At 40.2% G+C, this 18,409-nt stretch overlaps 1 protein-coding gene and 1 long non-coding RNA gene across 2 annotated transcripts in view; one reads left to right on the top strand and one right to left on the bottom strand.

The window, feature by feature from the left end:
- The window catches only part of ntm (neurotrimin), a 383,071-nt gene that overhangs the window by 224,905 nt on the left and 139,757 nt on the right, over window positions 1–18,409 (top strand). The gene's annotated exons all lie outside the window — the stretch shown is intronic.
- On the bottom strand, window positions 13,620–17,340 carry LOC138413838 (uncharacterized). The gene is made up of 3 exons (XR_011246233.1): window positions 16,532–17,340; window positions 14,302–14,430; window positions 13,620–14,092 (listed from the first exon to the last, which is right to left on the bottom strand). It is a non-coding gene; the product is annotated as an uncharacterized lncRNA (long non-coding RNA).

The raw sequence follows: 18,409 nt of genomic DNA, 5'->3' as shown, positions 1-18,409 counted from the left end.
CAGACCTACTGCATCAGCCACAATTCTTACCTTACCTGTGTATGACAGTGAGCTCACTGAGCTGCTCCAACTCACAGACAAGTGCGTGTGTTTTCACCATTGGCATGCCGAAGTGCCTTTGGGCAAGATACCAAACCCTGAAAGGCTCCTGAAGGCTGTGCCGTTCTCATAGAAAAAGTGCTTTCCATAGCTGCACTGTATACTCATACAGTGTATGTGAATGGGTGAATGTAAAGCTGCAGTGTAAAGTGCTTTTAGTCATCATGACTAAAAAAAGTCCTATTTAAAAACGGACCATTTACTGTGGCTGTAGCCAGTCATGTTTTTACACTGCCTTTGATAATGACCTTCAATAACAATAATTATTCATCATTGATAAGAGGTCAGCAAAGTGAGGACTTGTAACCAGAAAGCAGTCAAAGGAAGACAGAGCGAGAGAGCACCAGAAAACTACTGCTGATCACCAATGTTTAACTTATTGACCTAATATAATTATAAACTACATTGGGTTTCTGCTATGACTTTCAATAAACACGTAGCCATGAGGTTCACCGAAGCCATTTTAGACGTGTACTGGAAAATGTCTGGACGGTGTTGTTCAGACTTTGTGGGGAGTTTGCCTTTCACACATGAAAAACACAGCAGGAGATTCTCAAGCCCAATTCCTGCTTCTGTTTTGAAGCTCGCGTTCCCTGATATGCACCAATAAGCCAACCAGAAATCGGAAAACACTCAACAGCAGCATAGGAACTCTACCATCACTAGCAGTTCGACAGTGTAATTGCAGCGTGACTCACACACACCTACGCACAACTATATATGCTCGGCTACGTGTGCAGGCTACGACGTAGCTCCAACAAAGGGGCACAAATTGGGCTTCAGGGTCAGGAGTCTTCACAGCTACGGGAAAATCTCTGAAGCATTCACATGATGGCAGTGACTGGGTAGAGCCTGGAGGAGGCAGGACAGAATGTATAAACGCTTGTATTCTCTTTGTTTTATTTATATATCTTTTCAAGTCATCTTTATATGTCATTAGCTCACGGTGTATTCTCTTTCACATGGGCTCTTACCTGCATTATCTGGAGTTTTTACTAGGGGGCTCTGGATTATGCCACAGCAACTGATTTGGATTTTTGCATTCTCACTTACAACCCCTCCGGATAATTTCAGGAGATTATGGGAGTACAGTGCATATATAAAGGCTGCACTAAGAAATAAGTGGTCTGATGGTTTGTGTTAGAGTGAACTGTGTTGGCCTGAGTTATTGTCCCTACAGCAGATACTGTTGCTGTACGCAAAGCCAGAGGCGGACTTAACCATTAGGTAAAGATCAACAATTGCCTTGGGCCCTGAACTACCAGGGGCCCAATATAGAACCTAATAAACTTATGGATAAGATGTTTTTTTTATTTTTTCCCTAATTAATAATTTCTTTATGAAAATACATATATAAAAATTCAATCAGAATGCCTATAATTCACAAGTCACTAGTGTCTCTGCAACCCCCCCTCTACAATGGACTATTCCATGAGCGCATCCAAGTGGTTCAGGGTGTAAACAGAGACTGAGGAGAAGTGTTCCTCCAGTTCACACTTAAAAAGATCTAGTTCAGTTCATACAGATGAAAATGAACTAGTTCACGTTCATTTGTTCTGTTTTTTATTGGGATTATTTAGATGATGATCATGTGTTCAGTTATTAATCGATGGTGTCGCATCATGACTCCGTGGCGCTCCGGTCACTTAATCACTGAGTCCTGTGTGTGTCACCTCTCATGTTGTACTGAGCACACACATTATGTGGATGACTCATTTTTCATGATGTTGAAATGCAGCCTCATAAACCCAGGAATCAAACAGACACTGAGTTACTTCATGCACCGATCAGGTCCTGATAACTAGTGATGAGTGTTTAGTAGTTATACTGAGAGCAGCTCAGAGTGGACGCACACACATACACAAACTCAAACACATTTTCACTCACTCCTGGTATTTCACATGATGGCCTTTACGATGATGATTAAAAAAACGTGAGCGTTTTTTAGAGAAAGATATGAAAATAAAAACATTCAAGGGAGAATAAGAAAAAGACAGGGACAAACAGAAATGTTAATCATTTTTAAAAGGTTATTTTGTTATTATTTCTGTAACTGCATAATTGACCTCCTATTTCCTTGTGTGTTATCTTCTCACTTAATTAAAACAAGAGATAAGACAGAGGCCTATCATCAACTTAACCAGAGATCCTCCTGAAAACCAAGGTGAAAGATCTTCTATGTGAATGGACAATACAGTACATTCTTATTGTACAGAGATCATATATTGTGAGAAAATAACATTTTACTGTGAGTGCATTTGTTAATATGTTAATATGTTTTGTTGGGTTGGGGAAAAGTTACAAGGATTTTCTTGATTAAAACCATTGTCTCACCATTTCTTACTCAGCTAGTTAGAAACTGTGTCTTGTTAAATCATCATAGTGCATCCACCACCATGACATCACCTGTTGGTGTGTGACCTGCCGTTTTGTAACCTGTAGCTTGACGTTTTGGCCAGCTCCATCCCTGTCTCTCTTCCTTAACACGCACACTTTGAGTATTGAGAGTTAATATGTGAACCGGGCCTGCCCCTTCTCATAAACCCCAAATGAAACCCATAGAAGAGAGTAAACAGACTAGCGTTAGCCTGGTCAGGTGGAGAGTAAGTGGTTACTCCAAACTGCAGCTGGTCACAAACCCTGGGAGTGCAGTCATTATATCATCTGGAAAGTTTTCAGTGTCTTCATAGGCTATAACTACTGTCATCTTTACATGCACACACAGAATAGAATCCAGTAAACCATCTAAAAAATATAATTAATTTCCTACAATACAAAAAACTGATGATATATGACAACTTCACATGTCCTCACATCGGCAAACAGGTGCCACATTTACACAATCTACCTTATTCTTCAGTAGATATCTGGGAGTGGAGGATACGTCATATTTCGTGCACTGAAGCAAATGCTTAATACTCAACCCTAGAATTGACCGTACATTAAGGAAGCTAGAGCTATCTTTACAGCAGTGATGTGCAAGTTGGGAATTTGAAACCCTCCCCCACCTATTAGGAGACTCACTTTAGGCTGGTAGGCGTTTGCTGCAGCACATCATATATGACATGAGTTCCAAATGCAACGCATATATAAGCAGACGCCTTGATATCTATCAGCCTAGAAATCGTAGTATACACTTCGTCACAGCAGTTATGCAGTGATAGCACTATGTGTTGCTCAGCTGAATATTTACACATGTCGTACTTGTGGTGTGGAGTGGCAGCATCATCTGCATCCACTCGAATACTCTCCACCAGGAGTTCTTTTTCCCTCTGTCCACTTTCAGGTGTTTGTCCATATGTAACGCACTCAGCAGGAATGTTCTGATTTCTGAAATTAGACACACCTCTGCAGCACGTTATTGTTTGCTTGTGGCAAATTTGCCTTGAAAGGGCCATGGAGGGCCTGCAAACAAACCAACCGCAGCATCTTCAAATGGTGCGCAAGGTGTGATATTTTGTGCGGGTTTCCACTCACTTATCTGAACAACTGTGAAATCACAAAAGCAGCCCGTGTTGCATCCTTCACTGCAATTGAATGTGAGTAGCATTTCTCTCATAAGACGTGCAGAACTAAGTGAAATCCTTCAGAGCCCTTAGTTTGACAGCAGCAGCTGCTTAAAAAGATTGCCAAAAGTTTTCATGGATGAGCTGCTTGTACTGAGACAAGCCAACAGACCAAGCCGATAGTTTTGGAGGCCTTTTCAAAGAGTCAACATGTAGAGTGCAACTGTAGGGAAAATTGGTGTGGAAATTGAAATGGCAGGGCATCAGATCTTCCAATGAAAAAGATTGTGTCACAATTCAATATGGAGCTTGTCCGTTTAGGATTAAATTGAATGGGCCCATATTATGGAGCTGTAGCGTCAGGTTTACATCAATCAGAAGTTGCTGTGTGCTCCCTTGCCCTCTCTTTTGCATTTCTGCAAGGCTTCCAGTGTGTTGGGTCTCAGACACAAAGAGGGAAAAGAGATTTGTTCTCACCACCCACCACGATCACCATCCACACCACCAACACTGCCAACAATCACATTCATGTTCTCCTCATGAATTTCGACACGGTTCTCTCTGTCTTCTTCCAATGCTCACACGGATTATGCATCAAGTATTTAATTGATCCCTCTGGGGCAGGACTCTCACAGTTATGGGAGACTTATGTACACTATGGTGTGAACCTCGATTGTTGCAAAGGAAGCGCAATTTTTCGAATACCTAGCTCCAGGTCACATTAATTGGTTTCTCATAGAGACATGTGCTTGGGATGTTTTCCATGTGTTTCAGCGGTTTAAATGCAGGCGACACATTTAGCGTGTTCAGGATAAATACCTGTCAGTATCCCTCATTAGAGTATAAGTAGGATAGACAAAAATATGACATCAGTCAGCAAAGATTTGGGCTCTGAATAAATGAGAACAGCAGCTGAGTGTTTGTCTTTGTTTCTTCATCACTCAACTCCCACTCAACTGACACTGAGATTCAGAACTCAAAGTTAAATTTCACATCAAAACCACATATATACAATCAGCTGAAGTTACTGATCATAAGATCCATCCTCAATAATCCTCACCCAGTTGTGTTTTTAGTGTTGGATAAGGTTTGTCTGATGTTGCACAGCGGTGACTTTTACATGAGGATCTGATGTAAAAGCTGAGCACAGTAGACGGGAGGTGACAAGCTTTTTTTGAGGTGTGGCTCAAACATAATGCATGCTTTATTATTTGATTAAGGCACATAGAATAGTATTATGCAGATTTAGTACTTATATATTTATAAGTTTTATATATTTATACAAATAAAACACATATTACAATTATACATTTAGGCAAAATAACAATGATGAAGAAACAGAACAAAGCAGAACTAGGTTTATCCCCAACTGCTTGGCTCTCTCGCTTGGTACAGTGTCTGGATTCAGCAACATCATATATGCCAATGACATGCAGTGACATTTACATACTGAGCTGCAGAAAATCGCCCCCCTCTACAAAGCACCATCTGACGGTATGCGTCAGCTGTTTACTATACCATGTGTATTCCAAAGTCAATCAGTATGAAAGGTGGTGTAATTAAGTCTAGATACAAGGTATCTTATAATTGTGAGGTGGTGCAGCATGTGAGAGCAGTGTTACTGAGGTATCTCACTATGTTCTGGTAGAGCAGAGTGACACTGGTGTAAGATTCTTCCTTACAAGGAAGCAGCTTGATTGAATTGATTGAATTGCACTGCAACTTATCATCCTTTTTTATAGCTATATTTGACAGCAATTGTTGATTATAGATCCGAGCATGTGATGCTTATGACATGATATAAGAACGATTTATTAACCCCAAAGGAAATTATTGTGCGAACTAGCTCCTCGATTAAATTTAACAAATATAACACTTAAAGGTTCAGTGTGTAGAATTTAGTGACATCTAGTGGTGAGGTTACATTTTGCAGCTGAATTTCCCTCACCTCACCCTCCCCTTCCAAACATTAACGAGAATGTTTGGTTGCCTTTAGTAGCCATACAATTTTGTCCAGTTAGGACGACTGTAAAAAACATGGCGGGCTCCGTATAGAGCACCCACTCCCTGTGTAAAGATAAAGTATTTAAATATAAAGTGCCCATTATAGGTGAAAGAAAATAACAATTTCAAATAATAGGATGACAAACACTAGTGAAAACATCACTAGGATTATTTTATATTAAATTTTCACCAATAGATCCCTTTCACCTAAATCTTACACACTGATCTTTTAATAAAACGATTAAAAGTATTGAGGCTACAAAAATATAGAAAAAAATCAAAAATCTAAATGAAAATACGTGGAGTAAATGCAAAACTAATGCATGCTAGAAATGAAAATATGACAGCCCAGGGTATCTGACAGCAGTGAAAGTACAGGGATGGTTTGGGTCTTGAGGAGTTGTAGCTTTTATTTACTGGTAAATAGTCTCGACTGCACAATCATCTCACTGCGAGTTCACAACTACACTCCTAACTCCAGCCGCCAGCTTCGCCATGACCCAATCTCTCTGTCAAACCAACACAGAGATGATGAATCAGTGAAATGTGCTTGTTTACTTGCTGCTGCATGTTAACACTTGAGAAGCAAATACTGTTGAAGCAATTTTCTAATGTGTAAGTATATATCATTACACACCACTGTCTTTGTGTACAATATCAACATGCTCAACATCACACAGTCACACCCAGGATAATGAAACACTGTGGAGCTAAGGCTTTGTCCAGAGACGGCCACCTGTTGGCCCCGAGCGGTAAATCAGCCTCAGAGCCTTTATGGAACAGAATGTTTTTTCTGAAATCAAATGTAACGAGAGATTCCGTTTCCATTTTTCCTCTTGGATGGAGTTGTAGCAGCGGAGGTTAACGTGATGTGACATGCAAATGAGCGGTAGAAAACTGATCACAAAAATGTTATCCTTTTTTCATTATCCTTTTTTTTTGTGTTTGTGAGCGCCCCATGCCGCCCCCAGCCTTCTGTCCATGTTGCACACACCTAGATCCCCTGTTATGTGCTCGCCTCTGTCATCCAGCTTAAACCCATATTGTTTTCACTTCACCTCCGGCTGCTTCACTGTGTGTTTCAGTCTGTGTGAGTGAAGGCGGGGCCGGCCCACGGCGTGTGTGTGCGAGTCACCTCAGACACAGAGAGAGGCGGCACAACTGGCTAAATGTTGGTGACATTCTTAAGATTATTTTAAACACATATGGAAATAACAATGTGCAATTTATCATTTTAAACACATATGGAAATAACAATGCGCAATTTATCAATCTCACCAAAAGAGTCCATGTTTGTAGATATCGTGTGATTAGTCAATATAGCAATTATCAAGACAGGCCTTACAGCCACTGCTAAATGCATGTAGGCATTTCTGTTTTAGTATTGTTGAATTGATCTCTGTTTTTTTAGCGTCAACAGGTCGAGCAATGTTTTGCCCTGCTTGCCCTGATGGCACACTACTGAAATGCACAAGAACAATATATTCCATGTGTGTCATATAAGTGTTATATCTCAAGAGATCACAATTAGGACCAAGTTATTCTGTATGTAAACATTCTACAACCTCCCAACTCATTTTCATCAAAAATGATGTATAGGATTCATGCCCTCATGTTCTGTCTCATGTGTCTACACTGTGTGAAGAAGGGCCGTTGGTAGGTGAGTGTTATATCTTCGGGATATCTTCCCTCAGTGATGCATCATCTGAGCCTTTAAACTCTCCTTGTCCCTCTGGGGTATTATATGCCCTCATCCTTGTCCCCAGACTTTTTGAGTGCAGATGATCCTCATTAATAGCGTCCAGATGGAGGGCATGTGTCTTTGCAGCCTCTTCAGCCTTGACTCTGAGAAGCCCAATCCGACAAATCCTCTAATAAAGATATCATTCTCCTGCCATCCCATCCCGGTCCCTGTTCTCATCAGACATCAATGGCTGATTTGTCCTCCCTTATTTGCACATGGCATTGATCAGGTGAAAGCGGCAGGGAAACTAGGACAGGCGGTGCGCGGGAGTTGTAATAAATGATGAATATCCATCGGCGAGCATTTTTGCCGGGACCTGACACATGAGGTATGGCAATCACAGTGGATATCGCCTCACCGGCATGCAAATGAAGGGTCAAGTTGCCATCCCATCAACTACAATAATTGAACTGTCATCGAAAAACCGCCGTATTCTCCCAGTTCACTTCTTGTATCCCCCTTTCTCATATATTTCATGAAATTCTCATCAGCTCAAACAGGGAGTTATTTCCTGTCCATTTACTCAGATAACCTGAATGTTGTTGAAGACTTTGCTGACATGGAACACAATCTACAGCCATGTTATATCAGATGGAAGCTGCATGTTGATGAAAGGGTAAAGGAAATCAACCTTTAAATACGAGCAAATGACAAACCACCATTTTTTTAAATTATACTTGCTTGATGTTCAAACCTGACTCTGCTCAGTTACTCAGTTATTGATGCCTCACACAGCTCACAGCTGTTTTTTTTACTGGTAGTGCAAAGTCTGGGTTAAACCTCAAGGTAAGCGATAAGCTGCTTCAGCAGTAGATGCTTTTAGTATGATAACATCATGATGCCAAGTCAGAATCTGAATTCCTTTCGAAAAAAATATCCATTGTCGAATAATTTTATGCTTGTGTAGCACATGATGCATCCTTTGATAAACACCTTTTTAATGGTGTGTTTGCGAAACTCTGGCTTGCGGGAGAGTCTCATAATTTGCAGAAACAAAATGCATGCCTTCCGGTGAGCCAACACAATTAGTGTGGTTCAGTTGTTTCTCCATGCAGCCATTTTTTTGTCCAAGAAAACACCATTGTGACTTTTGACATTTTCTGAACAGATCTCTGGTACGAAATGTGCAGAGGTCAGTGGTGTAAGCTGTTGCCACTTGTTTCTATTTCCCAGCTGTGTATGAAATCAAATTGTCTAAGACTGGAAGCTGACTCAAAAGAACAAAAGAGCAAATGAGAATTACTGAAAGTAACTGGACATTTATATTGTTTTGTGGATAACATATGCTTGGGATGACACCTTTGAATTGATAAATCTAAAACAACACAACTTCTGATTACAACATTAGGTGACATTAAAAGGTTTGAGCAACAAATTGAATCATCTTTTGGTGGATATCGACATACAGTATCTATGTACTCCTAGTATGCACACACCTGTACATGTGTGCATACTATTCCATTGAGTAGACCTGATTGTAAAACATTAGGAATACTTGCTCAGATATTTTAAGTTTGTCAGAAAAGAGGTTGAAAGATTTTTATGATGCAGCACAAAATGAACTTCAGTTGAAGGGATTATAATTAATCTCTGTGCATATTCACTGACAAGTTAAGAAAGACAGAGCGACAGGGAAAAGAAAGTCAACGTTAACTTTGAAACACCTATTTTCCCCCGATGTTCTGTCATGAGAATAAACATTGGGATTTGACTTCCTGAAACAGATTTATAAACCCTGAATGTTTTGGATGGTAAGCAAAGTTTAAGTGCTCGTATTCATCTTGAAACAGCTCTGGGTTATACACAATTCAATCTCTATCACAGTCTCATAGAAACCATGCAAACGGGGCATGTCACTCTGTGCATCAAGTAGACTTAGGACTGCAATACCCAAACCATTGGATATCAGCCGGTCAAGAAAACAACCCTGGGAGTTCAAATAAATGCCACATGTGAAAGATGGACAGAGAGACACAGGGGCATCAGGTAAACACTCACGAGGAGAGCGCTCAACATCAGAGTGTGTTAGAGAGCTGCGGTATCACCTCACTGGATTCCATCACAGGTACAGGTCACGTAGCTGACAATGGGCAGATTAGTGCAGAGACACAGGAAAACGGAGAGGGAGCAATAATTAAGCAGAAAGAAATAATATGCCTTCAAATAATCATGTAATAAGTCATTTTAATGTCCACAGGCAGCAGTTTTCTTTACATCCCCCAGCTCCCTGTGTATTTTCATTAATCCTCGGCTCTCAGTCTAATTCAGCTGTCATTTACTCTGAATAGTTAACAAAACCCCATCAAACTGTTGTTAAATGATGCCTTTTATGATTATGATGGGAGACTCTAATTGTTGCTGTAGACAGCCCCTCTTGTAGAATCGGTCCCATTCCACTACTCTCTTTTTTAAGTTACTACTTACTATGTTTTTGTCTTCTCTCTCCTTGACCACTATTTTCTTTCGAGTGCACTTCACAAGAGAAGTCTCGAATATAGGCAAGTTTCACTACTGAGCCCTTCAGCTCTCCCTTTAGCTCGTAGATCATCTGCCACAGTTTAGCAATACTTCTCTACCACTGTTTCTCTTGCTATAGTTCTCTCATAGGTCGTCTGAACTGCAAGAATTGGGGTCAGTTTGTTTTACTTCCTAGTGTAGATGCTGACGTGTAGAAGAAGATAATACACTTCTGTCAGAGGGGAATATACTGCTATAGGACTAAACTCAGGAGAAACGTCAGCTTGATAGATGGCCGCAGTCCATCATTAAAACACTTCAAAACTTGGAGGGGTCTCGAGGCTTGGCCATGTGTCTCCATGGCACCCTGCAGAGCTGCCTGCCTTACCTTAGCAACAAGTCAGGGTGGAAGATGGATGCGAGTGTCAATGGCGCTCATTGTCGCACAGAGCACACCAGTTGACCAAGGAGGAGTGTGTGTTGGCGGGGGGGGGGGTGGGGGTTCAGTCCAGGTCTGGGCTGCCCACAGCTTTTTGTATGTCTGTCTCATTTCACAATTCATCAGCCGAGCATGACTGTCAGGCGAGCCTTCAGCTCTAGCTATCCATCAGGACCTGTCACCCAGCCATCACAACTGAGAGATGAGGCCCCAGCATTCGAATTCCATTAGCCCCATCAACCCAGGCAATACCGCCAGGCAGCCCAGTCAGCCAGCCAGCACCTTGTTCAGGACTCAAAAGATAATAAAACCATATCAGCGAATCAGAAACAGCCTGTCTCCCTCCAATACCGCTGCCACTCCCTCCGACTTTTCCACAGGATCTCTGCTTTATTAAAGCCACATTGACTGATGTTACTTTTTTGTTTTGGTCCCTTCCCATTTTCTTTCCTCAATGAAATATTTCTGCCTCTCTCAACTCTTTTCTGCCCCACATCAGCCCAGCCACTTTTCCCTGGATCTGTGAAAAACAGCTTTAAAGGTCCAGTGTGTAAGATTTAGGTGAAAGGGATCTATTACTATCATTCATTATAAAATAATCCTAGTGACGTTTTCACTAGTGTGTTCTAAATTGTAAAAATTGTAGTTTTCTTTACCCTAGGATTGACCCTTTATATTTGAATACTTTATATTATATAGGAGGGAGGTCCTCTCTGCGGAGGCCGCCATGTTTTTTATAGTCGTCCAAACTGGACAAACTAAGCACCTTTTGAGTTTTTATGACAACTGAAGGCTGCCAAAGGTTCTCCTTCAAGAGTGGAAGAGGGTGAGGTGAGGGCTGTTGAGCTGCAACATGCAACTTCACCTCTAGATGTCGCTACATTCTACACACACCTTTTTATTTGTAATTATTGGCTTGCACAGTCATCAACACACAGCTGTCAGCAGCACTCTGACACCAGGGCTAGTTTAATACTAGAATGGGTTGCTTCATCACTCCATGATGGAATTGGGGGAAAAAACTGTAATAATGAGAGCATATGAATTTGTTGAGCACTGATGAATCGTTATGGTTAGATCACAATAGAGCTGCACGATATATCGAAAATCTATCATCATCGTGATATCAACTATATACGTATTCCAAAAGACGCCAAAAACTGCGATAAATGTGGTTCCATGCGACACGCATGTCAATATATGTGGCCAGTCAGATGGAGCCCTGCTGCTCTAGATAATAAATTAAAGATATTCAGAAGAGAATAAATAGAGAATGGAGAGAAAAGAGGATTTAAAATCCCACTCCGCCTCCAGAATAAATTCTACTGTGGTAACTTCTAGTGATCATGTTTGTCCTGGGTCAGATTCATCACTATGAGCTGTTGATTATATAAAATAATTGTGGAGCTTAACAATGATCCCAGAACCTGAGGGAAAAGTAACAAACACACACTGACTCCGCTGCTCTCTCTCTGCGCGTGTATGTCTCTCTCTCTCTCTCTCTCTTTCTCTGTCTGCTGAAGTTGATTTGTTTGTCGCCACAATATCAACACTGATCATCACATAATGATCCATTTATTAAAGAGTTAAATCTTTCTTCAGAGCAGCGCATTCATCATCAGTCGCGCTCTCTCTCTCTCTCTCTCTTTCACACACACACACACACACACACATACATATTCATACACATATATACACACACACACACAGTGTATTTGGACACAGTAAACTCAGTCTGGGTAAAAACAACAGACTTTGTAAACTTGGGAGCTGGAGGAGATGGGGCGAGCTCAGTTGGCGGATGATAGAGGTAAAGGACCTCATTCACAAACAGTTCTTAAAGCATGCGTATAAATGTTTGACGAAAGAATCTGGGATTTGTCAATATGTTCTTACAGTCCGAACCTCAGGGGACACAACATTCACTGCCTCAGTTATTGCAGCCCAGGCTTCAGTGTTCCTGGGCTGCAATAACGCTAACTGCAAAAAGCGCCTGTCAATTTAGAATGATTCAGAGTCACAAACATACACAAGGTGGTGAGGACAAAATTGGCTGGTGTACATGTGTTATGAATCTGGCGGCAATTTTGCGCGCACATTTATTTTCAGCGACATTAAACAACATTATTGTTATCCTAATATCGCACAGTCCTAGATCACAATATCACAGGATTGGCTGACATTGGTCTCTGAGGACCGATTTGGATGCATCTTTATTGAAAATGACAATTGCTTTTTAAACATTTGCTAAATAAGACAGAGTGATTGATTTTACTGCACATTTAGGCAAAATAAAATAGTGCACTTGGCTGTTTCATTGTTCTATAAAACTATGCAAAACCATCATGACAAAAACAAAAAAAAGGAGTAACTAATAATGTTTAATTTGTATTATTTTAATCAGGTAAAGGAGAAGGGAGAGGCAGGGTGGTTGAAGATAAGAAGAGATTCTGATAAATAAAATGATATTATCATGCTGAAGACAATCAACTCCCAATTAGAAAAGTGACTTTGTCTTATATGTGACCTTGTTCCACTTGTGCCACTGTGTCCTACTTTCAATTGTGCATTGACAGGTCATTGATCCGAGTCACTGTTCCCCCTCCATTTTACCAACAATACCCAGAGTGACAGGATTATGTCCGGTCACACTGCCTTCTCTTTCTTTAGCCAAAGTATTTTCAGTGCACCCTTGGTTTTTTCGTAGGTAGAGAAGATGAGCAATGTTGTCTCATCTCCAGCATTGGCATCATTGCCTTTCTCCTTAATCCTTCAGGCAGTCAATTTGCAGCCAGCGAAGTGTGAAGCTCTATAATGATGGGTTATTGACCCGTTTGCTGTTTGGCAACAAGGACTGAGGCAAACTGAAAGGATAGTTCCTGTTTTTCCATGTGATATTTAGATGGCTCTGAGGCTAATGTAACTGAAACTGATAGTGTGGATGTGTGATAATGGCCATACTAACATCAGCAAATGTCTGCCAGTGTGTAATGCTTAATGAATTGTGTGCAATTCTGTCATCTTCTCTAAATTTTTGGGTTAAATTCTTCCAGTGATGGAGGCCACGTTGTTGATTCAGGGAATGGTCTGTTTATTTTTGATTAGTTTCTTCTTCTCACCACCCTGTAGCATAAAGCCAACCTAAATGGTTGAAAACGCCAAAACAAATGCAGTAATTTAACCTTGTTATGTGTTTGAAATCATTCTGTAATAAAATCAGCAGATCGAGTTTGGCCAGTAGGGGGAGAGCAGCTGAGAATTCATGGAGGAATCAGAGAGAGACGTTGCATTCCTGTCCCATGAAGAAAATCAAAAGAATAAAACAAAAGTAAAACTGAGTCTTTTAGAAAAAAAAATAAAACAGCCTGTCTGTTAAACATCAGATTTTAAGAGTATCAGAACACTGGTTACAACCATCACTGCATTTCTCTCCTTTAGGCTTTCTCATTCACTTACACGATTAAAGGTTTATTTATGCACAGTCAGTCAACACTAACATTTAAAAAAAAACATTAACTGTTGTCATCACTATAAAATATCAGGTGATGCAATATTGCATTCTTATCAACAGCATGTCCTTCTTCACTCCAAAGTCCAACCAGATCCAATAATCAACTATCCAGAACGAATTACATACTCTAGCCATCCTAGAATGCAAGTGTTTTGTGGCACCTTTTTTTTTTTGTCTGTCTGCTTTTCTCTCTCTCTATCTCCATCTCTCCACTTCACATGAGGTTCTTGTGGTTATTTATCTTGACACGAGGGAGGGGAAGCCTCAGGGTGGGACTTGACAGGGATTCCTCTTCATGATTCCTGGCATCTCTCTCCATTCCCCTGCTGTCACTGTAGGGGAATATAAGGGAGTCATAAAAGAACACTGTCATGTTGCTGTCACAGACACTTTATGGTTCTCAGACGTCCAGCAACAATGCTGTCTGCGAGCTGCAGAAATGTGTTACTTTGTGTGTCTGTATGTGTCTGTGTGTGTGTGTGTTTTGTACATATTTCTTTGATGTGGTTTGGGTAAAAACTAATTGTATTTCTACGTTTACCTGCCAGTTTGAGTTTTCTTAATAAGTTGTCGTAATAGACTGGGCATGTTGTCGTCGTATCAATACTGGTTGAAACCATCTTCTGTTATTTAGATTTATTGGGTCATCATTTGTAGAACTCACAAACAACTATTGAGATAGGACCAGAACAGACAATAATGATTATAATAGTTGATGTTGCAGATCTCTCAGAGCACAATACACAGTCTGTATTGTGCTTATAATACAGGGAAATAGATTGTGTTTCATTAACATTAAATGAATAAAGGTGAATGCAAAAAACTGTCATGTAAAGCACCTCGAGTGGTCATCAGAACTAGAAAAGCTCTACATAAATACAGACTATAATGTTTTAAAACTGGAGTCTGGGTTCTGCCCACGGGAATCGACAGGAGTGTTTCTGTTCTGTCAGACATGTGTGAGACAAATCAGTGACATGCATGGCTCAGTGGCGTTACTTGACACCTCATTACACAATAGTCATACTAATTCCTAAACTTGCACTTTTGCTGTTGGACACAACTCCTGAGTGTCAAATCCAACATGGATGTATATCAAAGTGGTACCAAATTAAATCAAGCCGGCAGTTTAGCAATATTATTTAAATCTGACTCTCTGTGAGTATATTCAAAAGGTTGCTAATAATCCCCACAGATAATATGCACACAACTTTGATCAGTAAAATAGATTCAAGTTAAAACAAAAAAAGTATTTGGCAATAGCTTAAAGGTCCAGTGTGTAAGATTTATGTGAAAGGGAACTATTGGCAGAAATTTAATGTAGAATAATCCTCATCATGTGTTCACTAGTTAATTTCATTTAAATTGTATGAATTTTAGTTTTCTTTACCCCAGAAAAGGCCCTTTATATTTAAATACTTTATATTTAAATACTTTATATTCAAATACTTTATATTTACATTCAGGGGACCCTCTCTACAGAGGCCGCCATGTTTTTTACAGACTGGACAAACGAAACATTTTTTGAGTTTTTATGACAACTGAAGTCTCCCACAGGTTATTTTTCACATTCTACACACACTACCTTTGAATCATTCTTGGTTAAAGAAAAAAAATATATATATAAGCTGAATCACTGCTTAGACTTATTAAACAGATCCTATCACCAACACTCAAGCAAACCAGTTCAATTGCCAATCATTATTTGACAGCTTCTTATTAACAGAGGTTAAGGTAAGCCACCTTTAACTCAGATCAAGCTAAGTGGCCTGTAGTGGGCTGCTGGACCTTGAGGATTCATGGATAACACAGTGTGTGTATGTGGCCATCATAGGCATTATGGGGCAGACAAACCACAGCCCACTGTGTCACTGTGTATCTGTTTATAATTGCTTGGAATCAAATGCTAAGCACTACATGCTAGAAGATATTTATAGATCCCACAATTGCTGCTGAGGAGACATTGGGGATTTCTGATGTACACTTATGTAAATGTGAATCAAGGGCACCAAGCTTTTCTTATATGTATCAGCATGGCTCTACAGACATGTTTTATATTAATAACTAATGAGTAGTGGGACACAATTATCCATTATTGGTAAAACAAAAAGGAAAGAGGAAATATGAATATGTTAATCTAGTGCTATTAGGAAGGAAAAAGCCAAAATTAGTCACAGTTCACTGGTGTACTGTTTTATATCAACATCTCCAGCAGCTTTTAATATTCACAAAGATGTATTACAATGGGCAGACCTTTACTTTAGGAAATTGAATGTGATAGTCATGTTTCACAGTTTCTCCTCAGCCATTCCTCAGTGTCATAATTTAACCTTTTTAACTGCTCCCATTTTTGAAAAGTAAGTTTCTTTTCTGCCTTCAGGGTCCAACACTGTTAGTTTTTAAGCAATAATCTCCAGCATCACATCCATGTGCCCTTACTTGTGTGCACTTAGTTCAAGTGACCTTTGCAGCCCCTGGAGTTGTTACTTAGTTCAGGTGAATTTCCTTAGCAGGGCAGCATTCAGTGACTGCAACTGCCCCTAATGACTTTCTGACATCCAAGAAGTTTTGCATCTGCCAAATGGTCCGCCTTTGTCACTATGCACCTTGAATATGTAATTCTTTATCTGTCACCTTGACTTAACCACCTTAATTCTGCTGATTGTCAAATAAGCACATACAGGAGGATCTGTTTTATGTAAATAGTCTCTGAGATTAAATGACAGAGGAAGAGGCTGGGCTGGTATCTGTCAGTAGCGGCAAACTCTTACCAAGTGAGGAACATCAAAATCAATTAGTGACTGAGCCAGTTGCTGTGGTGTTGGGATGTGTCTGGAGGGGACAAACGTTCATCTCAGCTCCTGTGATCCATCAGGAATCCAAGGCTTACCATGCTCAACCACCCTGCAACCTTTTACGGTCCACATCTCTCATTCTGATGGCATATTTTTCTTTGATCTCTTCAAAGAATCCCTCAACACACCCAACTATGCAACAAAATTCAAATCATTTTCAGAAATGTAGAGTGAGAGGTCCGTCCCAGCAAAACAGTTTCCAAGAAAGTGGAAATGAAGAAAATGTGCTCAAACCGAAGGTTAAATGAGTTCTAGTGAAATACAGAGGAAGATATTGGCTTGTTTAACAGTTGTCAACGAGGGATATTTACAGCACTGTCAAGGATGTTGCCATGGCAGTGGCTTGGAAGGAGCCGTGATCAACTGAGAAAAGACCAGCATGATTATGAAACACAGCTGGGGGGTGTCGGACGTCACCTTGGGCTGACTTTGTTTATGGATCGATTGCAGGGAGATTGCACATGACTTCATATTTTTAATTGAGCACCGCTGTGACCTCATTCACCCAACTGGAAATGCCAGGAGCCAGCAAAGCAGAGAAAAGGAAATAAATTGGGCCAAGGTTATGGGAAAAGGGAGCATGTATTTAGTGTATTGCGAATGTCGAGGAAAAAAAGGGGAGAAGAGAAAGTGTTCGTCTTCTCTGTGACTGCAAACATGAAAGATAGATGCTATTTGTGTGATGCCATTGAGCTCTGACAGCCAAAGCTGGTTTCCTTGTCAAACAAGGATTGCCGTGTCTTTTTCTTCTCTACAGCTGCTAATAAAAAAAACGCAGTGCTGGTTTCAGTTGCAGCACCTAGAGGTAGATGCACTGTGGTTTATGCATTATTACTGCCAGGGACAGCAAGGAGGGCTTGTTATCTCAGCAACATGTGTGACCTCCTCCAGAAAATTCACCCTGTAATGACTACTGATTATGTGTTTGTTTGGGATGTCGAAATACATCCTTGATAGTCAGCCGCATGTATGCCAAATTATGGATAGAGTAAATCCTTCCCCCCTCTTTCTCTTCCTCATTTAATGCATAATGGGTTGAGCTTATTAGTTTCAGATTAATTTGAAGTCCTCAGTAATGACTAATTTTGTGAGTTTGTAGCTTTAAATACATTTTGTGTGGATGACTACAGCAATTTCATAATTCTCAAATGTCCCTGTAATCTTCAACAGAACCATATTTCCATACGGTCCGTGGTCACTGAATTATAACAGATACCTGTAGTTCATTCCGAATTCCTTTTATATGCACTGCCCTTGAACTTAGCCATTAGTCCTTGTCAGGTTGATAATATCATCGGCTAAGATGCTGGATATGGTCTTGGTTACACCCATTATACAGTATAATGGCTCATTTGGCTCTCATCATTTCCCATCTATAAGATTAAGTGGCTACCCCATGCGGAGGAATTTATATTTGTTAGCCGTGTAGTGAAGAAAACTGGCATTTTGTGTGCCATGCTGGCTGAATTATGAAGAGGATGGGGTTTACAATCAAATATTAATGTTGTTTTTGACTCCTCCTGTTGTGTGCTGGGGTTGTTACTGTTCTCTGTCGTGTTTAAGTAATGTGGGAATATTTCACTTATTGCACTGCAAGGGCATGTACATATCTTCTAATATGGATTATCAGACTGCAGAGTTTACAACAGATTTTATACAATGAACTGTTTAGTTCTGCTGAAAATAATTTTTTGAGAATGAACTTACGATTAGAAAGATCCTTTTACAGCTATTTCCAAATGGCACATCATGTTGCAGTGGGTTATTAAACAGTGTTAATTCTTTGCACCATTA

Source organism: Paralichthys olivaceus, chromosome 15 (assembly GCF_024713975.1).
Source record: "Paralichthys olivaceus isolate ysfri-2021 chromosome 15, ASM2471397v2, whole genome shotgun sequence".
Taxonomy (NCBI): Eukaryota; Metazoa; Chordata; class Actinopteri; order Pleuronectiformes; family Paralichthyidae; genus Paralichthys; species Paralichthys olivaceus.
Note: the sequence above shows the minus strand (reverse complement) of the source record. Positions and strands in the feature narration are given on the sequence as shown.